The sequence below is a fragment of the Peromyscus californicus genome, unplaced genomic scaffold (genome assembly GCF_007827085.1).
Source record: "Peromyscus californicus insignis strain IS unplaced genomic scaffold, ASM782708v3 Scaffold_10__1_contigs__length_136768540, whole genome shotgun sequence".
NCBI lineage: Eukaryota > Metazoa > Chordata > Mammalia > Rodentia > Cricetidae > Peromyscus > Peromyscus californicus.
Genome location: NW_026294391.1, coordinates 74863222 through 74879358, shown reverse-complemented (window position 1 = coordinate 74879358; position 16137 = coordinate 74863222). Strand labels below are relative to the sequence as shown.

Genomic DNA, 16137 nt, shown 5'->3' with positions numbered 1-16137 from the left:
AGTTAAACTATCTCTTTTAAAGAGCATCCATTCAAAAGTCACTTTAAAAGAGAAAATAAAACATTTTGGAGTACACTTAATTGTGACTACCAAAAATATTAACCCAACTCAAAAATTAAAATGTTATTTCATTCAAATGTTTTTTTTTTATTTTAGAATTTAAACTGACAAAGGATGAATCTTTTAAAAACAGTAAATAAGGGATTGGAGCTGAAATAAAACAAATTGCCAACTTTTCACAGTTTATACAAATTATTTAGAATTTACTTTGTTTTGGAAACAGAGTCTTGTTATGGTGGGTACCAGAGCAGCTTATCCACACTGCTGCCATGATAGGCTTAATAAAAACCAGGTAAAAAGTAGGCCTGAGTTTTCGTTTACTGTCAAGCAGCACCCAGATCCAGGAAAAGCCACAAGCTAACCCCCACCCAGGGATGAACCAGCATCTAAGGAGAAATAACTGATATTCCAAACATTCCAACCATTAGATAAGATTAGATAGGATATCCAGATGCCCCTTAGCCTAGCACACACCTATCCCTCTTTCACCAAGATACCCCTAGAAAATTATCAGCCAGTCAGGGTCCTGAACCCTGGAAATCCCCTCACCCCAACCTCTGCTATGATAAAACTTTACCCCAATCAGGCTTGGGGCTGTATGCTCTCATCACTGCTTTTGGCAGATGGAGAAAACAAGCTCAAGCTTGAAATAAAGGCTCTTTGTTTTACATACAGGATTCAGTATCCATGGTGGTCTTTTGGGGTCCTCATGATCTGAGCATAGCAGTTATATATCTTAGGATCACCATGGACTTACTATTTTATTTTTACTCTCTCCCTTCTAGTGTTGGGTTGACAAATGGGTATAACTATGATAGGATAACTAGGTTTCTTTCCTATCATGTACATATTATTATTAAGTGATCAATATATGAATGGAATGACTATAAGCATAGCAACCTATGCAATAACATACCTGGTAAAATTTGGAGTAATTATATTTTTCTCAATACTCTATCATTCTTAATCTACATGAAATTATCAATGTATCAGATACAATGTAGGTGACTTGATTTATATTTGTCAAGAAACTTCAGTCTTAGTCTTGTTTTTAGTACAGGTGTGATCATTCTCTATGAATAGAATTATTTGAAGTAGTGTTACAAATTTAGCAATAGGTAATATTCAATTAGTAGAAGTAGTTTAAATATTCACAATTAGTAAAGAATCACAGATATTTTAGTAAAATTTTAGACTTGGAAGGTTCTAAGTTATGTTTAGTTAAAGAAGAGTAAGATCTAAATTCTAATGGATAACTGCCTACTAAAATTACATTTTTACTTATTTATTTATTTATTTATTAAATAAATCAGGAGTTGGTTCTCCTAAAATGTCAGGGAAGTTACATCCTTGAAGTGTTATCAGCATGGCTGCTTAAATGAAACCTAAACAAGAAGACACTAATAGTTATGCTAATATGGAAAAGGAAAATTCCACAGGGCCCCAGCCCCAGACAACTGCAAATAACTGAGGAATACTAAAAATGTGAGAAGTAGTCTTTCACAGAGAAGAACTCCCACTCCCTAATTGGTGATCCAATACTGGTCAGCCCTGAAATCCTACACATACAAGTAATCGAGAAACATATTGACTGAGCAGGATGTACTTATGTGCTGTGGGATGGTCTGTATGTCAAGTGTGTTGCTGATTGGTCAATAAATAAATCACTGATTGGCCAGTGGCTAGGCAGGAAGTATAAGCGGGACAAAGAGGAGAATAAAGCTGGGAAGTGGAAGGCTGAGTCAGAGAGACACTGTCAGCCGCCATGATGACAAACAGCATGTGAAGATGCCGGTAAGCCACGAGTCATGTGGCAAGGTATAGATTAATGGAAATGGATTGATTTAAGCTGTAAGAACAGTTAGCAAGAAGCCTGCCACGGCCAAATAGTTTGTAACCAATATAAGTCTCTGTGTTTACTTGGTCGGGTCTGAGTGGCTGTGGGACTGGCAGGTGAGAGAGATTTGTCCTGACTGTGGGCCAGGCAGGAAAACTCTAGCTACAAATGGCGTCCAACGTGGTGGCAAGAGTTTCCACCTAAAAACTGAGAAAAAAGATTCTAAAATGGAGCTAAAAACAGTTCCTAATTGTCTCTCTCAAATAAGCAGCAGCTGCAGGTTTGAGCTACTGGTGGGTTCCAAGCGTGCATGCTCGACCTGCCACTGTATGGCGGGAATGAGGTCTCTGCAAGTGGCACATTAAGCTGCATGGTGGATTTAGCCTTTGCTAGTACAAAAAAAAAAAAAAAAAAAAAAAAAAAAAAAAAAAGAGGTTTCTGGGCTACACGCTGCTTGGATAAAAGCATAGACCCACAATAGCTCCCAGAGCTGGCAGTGAACTACCACCGCCATGTTGGGAAGCTGAGGTGGGCACAGCCAGCAGTCACAGCTGCTGCACTTTAAAGCAATAGATTCACAATAAGACAGATTCAGATGTAATAGTTTACAATGTGTGTAAAATATACGTAGGCTTGAAAGAGACAAAAAAGGTAATATATACAGTTATATAAACAAATACATAGTTTTAAAAAATAAAGTCTTTAAAGAAACAATAAAATTAATATAAAAAATAAGCCATGTAAAGATTAATATTACACAGAGAATCTGGATTGTGTTGTCTTTGGGATTCTTAACTGCAGAGAGATATTTGATTGTAAAGGAAGCTTAGTTAAACCAATATGTATATTTTAAAGATAACTTGACTTCAAAATTTGAATATAAGGATATGTTGCTTTGGAAAAGAGTCTCTGCTTTTGTTCCCACAGAAAGCCAAAGGCTATGGATTTGTTCCAGATTAAGATACATCAGGTTTAGCCGGGCGGTGGTGGCGCACGCCTTTAATCCCAGCACTTGGGAGGCAGAGCCAGGCGGATCTCTGTGAGTTCGAGGCCAGCCTGGGCTACCAAGTGAGTTCCAGGAAAGGCGCAAAGCTACACAGAGAAACCCTGTCTCGAAAAACCAAAAAAAAAAAAAAAAGATACATCAGGTTTGACCAGCCAAGACCCCCTGAAAGTTCTCCGATGACACCATGGCCCAGATGATCGAACATCCAGAATGGTTTGAAGGCAACTGGCTCAGACAATACAGCCACATGGACTATTCCATAATCCTAAATTTTTTTGTGTCCCCATAAGTTACAGCGCCCCCCTCCAGCAGGAAGTAGTAAGAGAAGCTACACCCAAATTCCCAAATTATATGTAATTTTACTTTGTTAAGGTTAAAACCTTCCTTTTTGAAAAAAAAGGGGGGGAGTGCTGTGGGATGGTCTGTATGTCAAGTGTTTTGCTGACTGGTCAATAAATAAATCACTGATTGGCCAGTGGCTAGGCAGGAAGTATAGGCAGGACAAGGAGGAGAATAAAGCTGGGAAGTGGAAGGCTGAGTCAGAGAGACATTACCAGCTGCCACGATGAGAAACAGCATGTGAAGATGCCGGTAAACCACGAGTCATGTGGCAAGGTATAGATTAATGGAAATGGATTGATTTAAGCTGTAAGAACAGTTAGCAAGAAGCCTGCCATGGCCATACAGTTTGTAACCAATATAAGTCTCTGTGTTTACTTGGTCGGGTCTGAGCGGCTGTGGGACTGGCAGGTGAGAGAGATTTGTCCTGACTGTGGGCCAGGCAGGAAAACTCTAGCTACACTTATGTATTTAAGAATATGTAAAATTTAAAGAAAAAGAAGCCAAAGGCCATGAATTTGTGTGTGTGTGTTTGTGTGTGTGTGTGTGTGTGTGTGTGTGTGTGTGAGAGAGAGAGAGAGAGAGAGAGAGAGAGAGAGAGAGAGAGAGAGAGCGAGAGAGCACAAGGTAACATGGAGGGTTTGAAGGGAGAAAGGAAAGGGGGAAAATGTTATAAATACATTTTAATTTCAAAAATCACAAATTAATTTAGTAGTTTACCTTTTGTGTAATGTTCTACACTAATTTCTGTTCAATATTGATTGCATCTACCAAGAATGAAGTATTTGAGAACATGCTGTTGAATGCAGAATTAGTTGTCTTTCAGTCTAATGAGGAACATGCAAAAAGAAAATCTTAAAATGTTGCTTCAGTACCTTGTAATGAATGTTCTGATTATAACAAACACTAATTTTAAAAAAAAATTCATTGATTCAAGTTTGTCAAACTCTTCCTTTTCTATAATACACAGTTTAGGTGCACCTAGTCTTCATGCTTACTTTCCTTCATCCTTCTGATAACTCTGACTCATGTTTGTGATGTTGGTTTTGCAGTAATTTCCCCTATCCTTTATTATGATTTCTCCTATTTTTGTCTATATTGCCTCACTCTATAGCTCATACCTTAGCAATAAGTTGTGATATTATTTTATTTGGAACTAAGACCCAATTCAGTAGTAAGCTTTCTTTCCCCTTCTGAAATAGTTTTTGAATGAAATTTTTTTTTCTGTTTTAACTATTACCTAGCCCTAGTTGTCTTCATAATGTAATTTCATAGTGCTATGGAATACAAAGTTGAGATACTCCAACAGTTCATCCAGAAATGTCTTCTTACAAAAGACTACTCCAAAAGTAGAGACCAAGCATAAGAAATTAGGGGATAGTGAAAACCAGTCTCAGAAATATTGTTTAAAAATCATGTAAGATGAGAATGTAAATATTTCTATAATTTCTGGTTACTAAGAATACTTAGACTGGTAAACTTCATAGGCATGGTAATGAAAGATGCATAAGCAAATTTTTTTCTTTAGCCCTATTCTCAAAGAGGAGGAATTACTTCAATTTCTATTAATGTATTTTTTCTTGTCATAGTCTATTATTTCTTGTCATCTTCATGGGCTATTTGCTATCTTAGCAAAAAAGATCAAAGTTCAAATGTAAACTAGGACACAACCCTGAAAGAAAAGCTTTCATTATCATCTTCACTTATTTATACACTGTCTCTTATTCATGATAAAGCCTGTGCTTTGTTAATAATGTAATTTCCACCAATAATTCTCAGATACAATAAGAAAAATTTTGTTTAATCCATATTCATCACCATATTTTCAGTTTTAAAATTAAAATGTGGTTAACAAGTCCCATTCTAGGTCTGTTTAAAAACATTACCTTCTCAGCTAAGGCTCAACTGTTGTGATTTTTAAGGAGTTTCTGTTTTTTAGATGTAAAGAGTAAGTGAATAATCTCTATCCACTAATTACTATATTTAGAGACTCTTATACACATGACCTACCTCTAGCTATTAAAAATGATATAATACATATTTTAAGTAATTAAGATCTATATCAGTGGTTCTCAACCTTCTTAACACTGTGACCCTTTAATACAATTCCTCATGTTTTAGTGACCCTCAATCATAAAATTATTTTTGCTGATACTTCATAACTGTAATTTTATACTGTTATGAATTGTAATGTAAATATCTGTGTTTTCCTATGGTCTTAGGTGACTTCCGTGAAAGGGAGGTAGTGACACACAGGTTTAGAACCACTGCTCTATATATTATAAATTACATTGCCAAGAAACTGATTTCAGTAAGTATCATACAATTGAGAAATCCAATTTATTTATTTATTATTAATTTACATCCTTAAATATTGATATGGTTTATAAAATGTTATTTAGGCATCTTATATTATTTACCAATAAAATAATAAAGTATAATCTGGTAGCCAATGCAGTAGGTACTGGGAATATAAGGAAACATTTGGAGCATAAGAAAAAACTTAAGTATTTTTGTGATGATACTTTTATTCACAAGAATGTGCATACAGAAAAACTTACATATTCATATGATTTATATAGGGAAATTAGTAGGGTATTAATTATTTGTCAATAAACCTGCCCAAATACATAATAACATGTCTTAGCTGTTATGACAGTCATCCATATATGGTGTAGGGAGGCCACAGACGAGAAGTACTGGATTCTTCCTAAGAGTAGTGGTGTCTTGGTTATGTTATTTCAAGTTGGCAAAGGATAACCAGACTGCAACTCACAGTTCCAGGGAGGCTAGCTAGTAAAGAGGATCCTAGGAAAGACACAGGGATTGCCCAGCGTTGGAGTAGAAATGGGTGAGGAAGTTTTTTGTTGTAGATATCAAGGAGAGTACAGACAGAGGCATCTGGAAGAGTCCAGAGCAGGGAGAGAAGGGAGTACACTGAACATGGCCAGAATACTTGACTGGGCCACTAGAAGAGGGGGGGGAGTGAGAGAGGAGGAGAGAGAATGTGAGCAAAGGAGACCAAAAGAGAGGGCCAAGAGAGGAAACCAAGGAGAGCACATAGTCAAAATAGCAAGGTCATAAGGGAATGCAAAGTTGGGGTGAGGGAAACTCATGATTTGGATAAGTTTAGGATATGAGGTAGGATAAGAAGAGATAAGAATAGCCAGGATGCCATGGTACTTGTGATCCTAAGAAAGCCTGGAGGCTAGCATATGCTTTAGTATGCTGATAGGTACCAAAGATAGCCATTTGTTCTGAGTTTCTTTTGGACCTGACACTTTTGATCACAATCTTCATCACAGTAATAGAAAGCAAACTAGAACAAATTGAAAGTATCTCAATGAAGTTGGCTTTCATAGAAAATGGAAAGTTAAGAACTGTTTTCAAAGCAGACTTTCAAATACTACAATAGAATCAAACCAGAAAGCTGTTTGTAACATTGAGTGAACTTTAAAATATCTGGATTGCTTAAAGCATTTTGAATGAGAGATGGTTAAACAATAAATCTAGGACAGGTTATAGGTAAGGCAGTATTATGATGAGCAATTTGTATTAGTTGATAAGATAATAATAACTATGTGGAAGGGCTACATTAATATTTAAAGATGTCATCAAATATTAAGGGAACCTTTTACAATGTAATATGCTATAATTAAAAGTGAACTGGTACAGAGTATAATAAGTTGATGTTTAAATGTCACTTCTATTTGATAGTTATGCGCTTCTAAACATGGTGTGTACCATTTTTGAGTCTCAGTTTACATATTGCGATGCTGGATTACTAAGATATTGGGACTTCTATGCCCTTATAATGGGATTTTTTAATATCTTGTATAAAGTTGTTTCTAATAGAATGGGAGTTTGCTGTCTATGCATACAACCAAAACAATACTACATAGCAATGCAAAAACAGTTATATTCAGTTGTACTCATAATACTAGTCAACTATTCACAAGCATTTTGTATATACTGGTACTTTTGGTTAGAAGAAAAACTTGCCACTACTTACAGCTGCTGATATTTTATTCGTAAAAGAAAATATGGCTGTAGATCAATGCATTCTCTTGAGTGTATTACATAAATTCATTATTCTCAGTGAGAAAGGATAGATTAAAGTGGTTCTGGCCTATAATATTCACTGGAGAAAACATGACTGTATTTTTGAAAAAACTCAAATGTCAGCCTCTCTCTACTGAAAGGAAGTGAAAGGTGAACTGTTTATACATATGGCCTGACAGCCCCAATAGCATATACTTCATTTTTCATAGGATAAACTGACAGTGACATTTAATACTCCTAACAGGGGCTAGATGTTCTGATCTATGAAACTGCTTGGCAGTTCATGCAGTGAAGACAAAAGTTCACTGATATCCTGTTGAGAAGACAAAACAAAATGTATTTTTGAATCACAAATGATATGAAACCAACTTGGGAATGACTGTATTTGCATAGGTTTTGGGCTATTTTTAAAGTAAAACCTTCTGAATATTTTATATCTCTTTACCATTTCATGCCCAATACTTTAACCCTCACTTTATTTAAGGGAATGATTAAATTGTGTATAGATTCAGAGTAGGACCATCTCAACCCCTTTTGGAACTGCTAGTGGGCAAACCCCCAAGTAAAAATTCCTGGTAAACATGTATTTGAGTGTTTTACCCCTCAGCAGATATTTTGTACTTTCTTTTGCACTACATTTTCTGATCTTGTCAATTGAAATAAAAAGATATTTTAAACAATTTTGGCATAAAATTGTACTAATAATCAAAGGTATGGACATGTAGGAGCTAGGTAAGACCTATAATTTTCTGTTATACAACATCAAAGCCCTGAAACAAAGCTTTTCAAATATTTGTCTTAAAATGCATTTTGTACTCTAAGCAAAACTCATTGGTTTCTAGGACTAAGAAAGACAAATAAGTGAGTTTATTTATTACTTTTTTATAATTCCATGATTATTAGATATTTATGATGTGTTTTAAAAATTATCTTTCTTTTAGAACACATAAGATCTACTCTTAAGGTTTTAATTGAGTGATAAAGTATGGCTGTCTATGTATACACATACATATGCACATAAGATTTTTTTTAAAAAAACCTGATATTTCTTTAAAAAATGATACAAATTATCACACCAGTCAAAATAAAATATTGCCTGAACTCTACAGTCATACATCATGATCTCTAGGTAAGAATTCATGTATAATATACAGCCATATAGCCACATAACAAGTGGGTTTTTTAATGAATTCTTACAAAAGGTCAGTTCCACATGTTTCAGAAAGAAAAGAGAAATTATTTTCATCTATTTATATAAACAACAGGTAATAGCATAACAGAGATTCACCAGTGTGTTTCATGAAGATGTGCACATATTCTAGAGATTTTGGTCAGTTTTAAACTATTTTGTAGTAATGCAGTAGGGAGGGTAAAGAGATATGTTATGGAATAATCCTTCTGTACACTGTGAAAATGTGTTGCTCTCATTGTTAATAAAAAACTACTTAGCTGATAGCTAAGTAGGATTTTGGGTGCAAAGAGAAGGCTGGGAAGAAGGATGGAATCTGAGAAATGAGTCAGATGCAGAAGAAGCAGGACATGTAGGAAATGAGGTAACAAGCCATGAGCCACATGGCAGAATGCAGATAAGAGATGAGAAATATGGGTTATTTTAAGGTGTAAGAGCTAGTTAGTAATAAGTCTAAGCTATTTGCCAAGCATTTATGAGTTACATTATATCTCTGTTTAGTTATTTGGGGAGTAGCTGGCAGGACAGAAAAGTCCACCTACAAATGGCATCCAAACCTCTTGCACCTAAATCCATATAAGTAATGAGAAAGCTTATAAAAGGTTCTACAATCCCCTCCCCCACCCCCGGGAAAAAGAGTGCCAAACATGCTGCGTTCAGTACAGAGGCATGTCTCCTAGCTGCTGCCTGTAGGCTTTAGTGGCCAGCATGAGTGCCACCAGAGTAAGCCCTGCAACACACTATGAACTAAGTTGTATGGTGGATTTAAGTTTTGTTCATGCAGACAGGAAAGATTACAGATAAGCAGTACAGACAGATCCAGATTGGGGGAAAAAAAAAAAACTCTAAACAGGTTACAGTATGTTTCAAAATGTACATAGGCTTGGGAGAGAAAAGAGAAATGATATAGACAGTCATAGAAAAAATAGTTTAAAAATAATAAAGTGTTTAAAGAAAGAGTAAAGTACCATAAAGGAAAAAACCACGCAAAGATGGAAAGGGAGTTTGGATCTTGTATATTAGGTGTTGTCTTTGAATTTTCTGATTGTTGATGAATGAATGACAGTTGCTAAGACACATTGGACTATGGCAAATGATGGATTAAACCAATTTATATATTTTAAAAATGTCTTGATTTCAAAATGGAAGTCAAAAGGTATGTTACTTTGGGGATAATCTTTTTATTTCCACAGAACATTAGAGGCTTTAGATTCATTCTAGGTTTGTATGGATCTGGTTTGATCAGGGAAGACCCTCTGAAAATCCTGGCTACAGACAAAGGAATAATCCCAGAAAAATTACAAAACACATAATGTATATTTTGCTTGCTCAAACCTAAGACAAAAAAATCATCTTTGGCTAACTTGTATACTGTTAGTTATTTTGCGGCGCTGTGCTCTTATCCTGCAAGGAAATGTCACGAAAACACGACAGAATCTGCTAATAAGAGTTTTATTAAGATAAAAGGGACAGCGAGTGGTCAGGCCTGTAGGAGACACCTATGTATAGAAGAAGAAGGAGCGGGGAATATGGCGCCGGTTTATAAAGGATGGGCGTGCACAGGTCAACGTAACTACTCCATGCATGTGCATAGATCACATGGCTACGCTGTGCACTTACATAAACATACAAAGTCATGGATCCTGGTCACAAGACGCCTTGACCCGGAAATGGCTATCTTGACCTGGAACTGGCTAGGTGGAAGTGTCCAGGTCTGCCTGGCATGCGCAAACATGCCCAATCGTGGGGGCGTGTTGTGAACCCTTCATATACAACATACAGTCTATGCTTGTATTAATATAGACATGTATGATACCTTTAAAAGATTATGTATTCTCAGAGTAAGGAGACCAAAAACCAATAAAACTAGATGGTCCAGGTAATCTAACATCTCAAAGTGCTTCTGTTATAGTCTCCTCAAAAGTCTGCATCCAGAACAGCTTTGAGGCTTCTGGTTGAAATGATCCAGAGTCACAGATTACACCAGCCAAGAATTAATGATTATCCTTACTTTCTTAAAGTTCCCATAAAGATTCCAGCACTCCCCAAACAATAGGAAGTAGTCTGAAGAATAACATTCACATTCCCAAGAAATGGGAGATGGGTGGGCTTTGGTTATACAATGATTATGAATGTTTGTCATTATTTAGGGGGGTTGGTTATAAGTTGTTGTTGGTCCTTGTTAAAAACAAATTTGAACAAAAGAGTTAAATTCAAAGATCTCTTTCTAAAGGAAATAAGAGGGGTATGATATAGGAATGATAGGGAAAAGGGTAGATTATTGAATATACTTTAATCCAAAAACAAACTATTAATCTCAAAGTATTTTACATTGGTATGTAGCACAGAAGTTCCATTTGTTACCCAACACTTATGCTTTTCTGGATTTTCAAATATACTGCTTAACAGTAGCATATAACTGATACGTGCATTTGTATGAATAATGTTTATATCTATAAACAGTGATACCATTTATAAAATGTTATTTTAGGCACCTTCTTTAGTGCCATTTTGTGAGCTCATTTTCACCTTGCAGGGAATACTCTGCAAAGTTAAGGACCCTTTTGGAGGTTGCTTACATATTAACCACAGCCTGGAATTTAAATATTTAAATATTCTGCCTGGCCCACTAAACTAGCTAGCACCCCAGGGAACCACTCCTGGGACACCATTGTAACTTATCCTAGGTCCCCAGGTAGTTGTATGCAGATATTTTCAGAAAGGAAGTTGCATTATAAGAAATAAAGACCTGGTGTTTGGGCCCTATTGTCATGTTAAATGAACCTGGTCCAGTACTCTTTTGGTGTGGCAGTGTGTAATACTAAACTGAAAATTTAAACTCCAACAGTTTAGAGAAAAGGAGTCTAAATATCTTTACAACTGAGAAATATAATAGGTTTTGTTCATAGAGCTTCAAATTTTGTGATGAATGATTTCAAGTTTAGTGAATGATTCTCACAACTTGAACATTTAAGCAGAGAGGAAAGTTCTCCATATGACAAAAGAATCACCATATATAGTATATAGAGGCAAGAAGTACAACACATGTCTCTATATTCTCAACCACAGGAACACTGAAGCTTCTGGAAAAAACTGTTTTAGTGATCTTGCCAGTCTGTGTTGTTAGGATTAAAGAATTAATTGACTTTAATGTATGGCTTCTTTAGATCTCTAAAACACCTTTGTTTATTTTCAGTAAGGTTGCAGAATGGATTTTAATCAAGAACAAAGCTCATGGTTGAATGGAAGCACAGACAGATTGATCAGGTCTTATCTGTCATGTTTTCTGTGAGAATGATTTGAAAGAGTGTGTGATATCTCTCAAACAGTGCTAGCTTATTTAGTTAACTCTAATGATCTGAACAAAGTACTTTACTTTCCTTTTTATGCACAGAATTAGATCTGAAACACACTTTCCCTGCAATTATCTGTCCAGATGGAGAAAAACTTTGCCTCCTGAATTGCTAATCAATGAGAGGATAATAGCTTGGATTCAGGTCAACAACTTCACAGCAAAGGTAGGTTTATCCGAAGTAAGTATGTTTTATTTTGAGAAATAATAACAAGAGGACAAAATAAAATGATGATGTGAAATGAAAAACAACATGTAGAAAGGGAGTTGCATACTTCATATCTACTTATTCGAAAGTGAAAATAAAGTCACAATAAAGGTTGTTATACCTATGAATTCAAGCTTAGTGATTTTTTTTTTTTTGCAGCTCATTTGGGTAGACTGTCAGTATGGAAATACTGTCTCTGAATGTGATGAAGTCTTCCTTATGGTCTGTATGGCTTATTATTTCCTTGTAGAAATATAAATAAGTATCTTCTGATCATTCCAATTTACCCAAAGGTTATAGGCAATTAACAAAACCTTGGCAAATAAAAATTTAAAATCAAAGGGCAAGGGTGGTTACCCCACTGGTTAAGAACACTAGGTGCTCTTGCAAAGGACTCAGGTTTTGTTCCCAGCACCAACAGGATAGTCTATAACTCCAGTTCCATGAGATCTACAACCTCTCCTAGTCTTCACAGCCAACAGACACATCAGTGATACACAGACATATATTCAACCAAGTACTCATACACATAAAAATAAACTTTCATAAAAATCAAAAAACCTTATTAATCACAACTCAGATATTTTTTACATAGAACTAAAATGATATATGTTGAGCATAATGTGTGAACTTAAAAAAGATTGACTCACCACCACTAAAAATTACAATTTTCTAACTGTTGCATACTTCACCATATAAAATTAAAACAAAAAAATGTAGTGACATTCAAATACCAGTCTTATGTATATAAACTATATTATTTATTATATTAATAGAGACTTAATATTGTATAATAATGTTCAGAATTTGGAAGTATATACTACCACTGCAATAATGTGTGTGATGCTAAAGAATATTACCCTAAGTGAAATAATGATAAGCAACTATTATATAATCTCATATGGAACCTAAAAAGTATGTTGAATACATTCAAGCTACAAGTATAGGGTATGTTAGGATTTAGGGAAGAAACAAAAACATATAAGTCAAACGGCAAAAAGATTAATTATGTAGGCTGAAACAGTATAAAGCTTTAATGTCTAGTAGGAGAACCATAGTTAATGATATTACACTGAAATATGTTAAGAGGCATTCTAAGGAATCTTATCACACACAAAACTATAAGTTTGAAATATTCTCCACAGTTTAATTTGCTTCACTGTGGTAATCTTTCCATAGGTTGTATAATTTATATAACTAAAATAAATAAATTTGATTAATTGATTAATTGGACATAGAAACTTAAGATACAGTTTCTTCTGTTAAGCAATTTGAACACATTTCTGGACTTATAATCTACAAAGCAGTGTATTTATTTCAACTCAGCAAAAGTATACTGAAGGATCTCTTTGAAGTATGCATTCTTGTTGCTTTCTTTCTCCTCCACTTTTTCCTTTAAAATGTTTTAATGAATTTTGATTGGAGATTTTTAGAGTAACTGGTATGTCACATTTTAAAATGAAATTGAATAGATTAAATGAGCTTAACTCACACTTTATTCAACTTACTTAGTCTTGAAAGTAAGAAATAGATCACAAGATAAATTATAAAAGAGCCTGCTGAGGCTTTGACTTGTTTTGTTTTCTTTTTTTTTGTTTTTGTTTTGTTTTGTTTTGTTTTTCAAGACAGAGTTTCTCTGTGTAGTTTTGGTGCCTGTCTTGGATCTCACTCTGTAGACCAGGCTGGCCTCGAACTCACAGTGATTCACCTGGCTCTGCCTCCAGAGTGCTGGGATTAAAGGCATGTGCCACCACTGCCCAGCTTGTTTTCATTTTTTTGATAATTTGTGTTCATTGTAGTTATTAGGATATCAAAAATCCTCATGTAGAATTCCTTAAGACTTATCAAAATTCAAACTTTTCATTGCTTTCTTTCTTAGTTGCAATTTCAGTAGATATGCCAAAAACGAATGGCTTAATAAAGAGGGAATGTGTGCCATTCCTATAGCAAGGCCCCCAGAACAATCAAGGAGGTGAGACAGTGTGCAAAACTTCAGTGTCAGTATATATGCGATGGTATTCTCTGCCTCAAATTGAAAGGTATGTTTTCTGGCTTCCTTCTCTAACATGCATTTTAAGTTCTACTGCTGGCAAGTTCATTATAAATACGTAGGACTTTCATGATCATTAATACATAAAGTAACATTTTACATTGATGTGTATACCCTAAGAGCATGTCCATCTTCCATTGAAGGTTTGGTTCATTGCAAGCACCTACTTCGAATATAAACTTCAATTACATTCTAGTAATTAAAAATTAAAAATTTCTATTATAATATGAAAATTAAAATAACATAGTTCTGATGGTCATAATCTGTAAGTCTGAGTCAGTGGAGTCAAATTACCATTTTGGATATAAAATAATATTATTTGACAATATATTTTACAAGGATGAATATGGCTTAGTATCCTTGTTCAGAGACCATGTGGTTGTATCCTATTTGGAACAGATATAGATGAGTTTGTGTATGAAATAATTCCCATAGAGATACAAGTGTCACTTTCTGAAAATTAAGGTTGGGTAAATTATTTCAAATCACTGCCTTGAAAGACAGGGTATCTCATCTTTGTTTGTTCCTTCTCCTTCTGTTCAGGTCATGATTGTATCCAGAGGAACCCATATATCCTGTTTTTTAAATAACTGAAATTCCTGAAGACCAGAAGTTACACAGTGTCCATTTGTTCTTCAGTAATGATGGCTTGGTTGAATTTAGATTTCGACTAAGTTGACCTTGTCTTGGTATCCCATTTGAAACTCTTTTGAATACAAATTTTAAAATACAAAGAGCAGCTTCCTTAGACCTGCATGAATCGACTAGATACAGACAGATGTGTATATATGTATATTAACATAAAAGAGGATACGTACAATGAAATATAGATTTTTCTTAGTAATTAAATTAGGCAATAGATATGAATTTGACTTTAGTTATTATAGGGGACTTGTAAATAATTATTAAATACATACAACAGTTAGACTCCACTATCAATATAATCAAACAATAGTTACAAATAGATAGAATATTATTCAATATTTACTTATTGAAAATTATCTTTAAGCATGGTACTCCTTATAGGAACTTGGGAAAGATGAGTGAAGAACTAAAATAAGATCCCTGCCAACATGGAGTTGAGATTAAAAGATTAGTTCCAATGAATTTGATAAAGAAGTTCCTTCACTAATATTTAGGGCACTAATATTTTGCCCCCAAAGCAAACTTCCTTATTTCTTACATTTACAAATTCTCGTTGACTTTAAATAGAAACTACCACTTGCCAACACATGTTAACCAAGAAGATAGTCAAAAGATACAGCTGTAATGGAAAGTGACAAAACTTGAGTTTTAATGATAGGAATTGAGATTAATTGGGTGGCAATTCAATCATAACATTATAAGACATCCATTGAAGGCTAAAATGTTCTTGTCAGTAGTGCGTACACCTCATTAATTTGCCAATATTATGGATCCTTAGAGAAAATTGTTACTCATCCATATTATTTTCTATCTCTACATGAGAAAAAAAATTCACACCGATACCTTCATTTCTTATATTGTTCTTTAAATGTCTATGCATATAACTGTTTTTCATAAATCAAAGATGGCAGTATACTTTTTCACTGAAACCTTATTCCTAACACAATATCTGGAATAAATTAAGCACTTAGAATTACTAACTGAACAATTATTGACTGACTGTCATACACGTTTTTAAATTAAAGAATTGAATACCATTTATAATTCACATTTAAAATATGAAATTTATGGGCTATTTTTCTATACACAGAAGAAATTCTGTGTGTTAAACAGTAAAATATTTAATAATCTATAGCTCAATATTAAAAAGCTGCATTACTATTTTATATTAACTAATGAATAATGAGTAAGGAATTGCACAAGTGATCCTAAAGAAAGGCACATTTGTTGTCAACTGTTCATGTAGCAATGGCTGGATACAGTTTTCACTGTCATAACTTGAAGATGTAGTGTCAGTACTATTAAACAGGTGATTTGCTTATATATTCTGAAATGATGATATGGTATGGTACATGTTAGAATCAGTATGTTATAGAAGACAAAATTCAG

General features: G+C 34.5%; 1 protein-coding gene across 2 annotated transcripts in view; it reads right to left on the bottom strand.

Annotated features, from left to right (window-relative positions):
* The window catches only part of Pcdh11x (protocadherin 11 X-linked), a 609896-nt gene that overhangs the window by 65506 nt on the left and 528253 nt on the right, over nucleotides 1-16137 (bottom strand). The gene's annotated exons all lie outside the window — the stretch shown is intronic.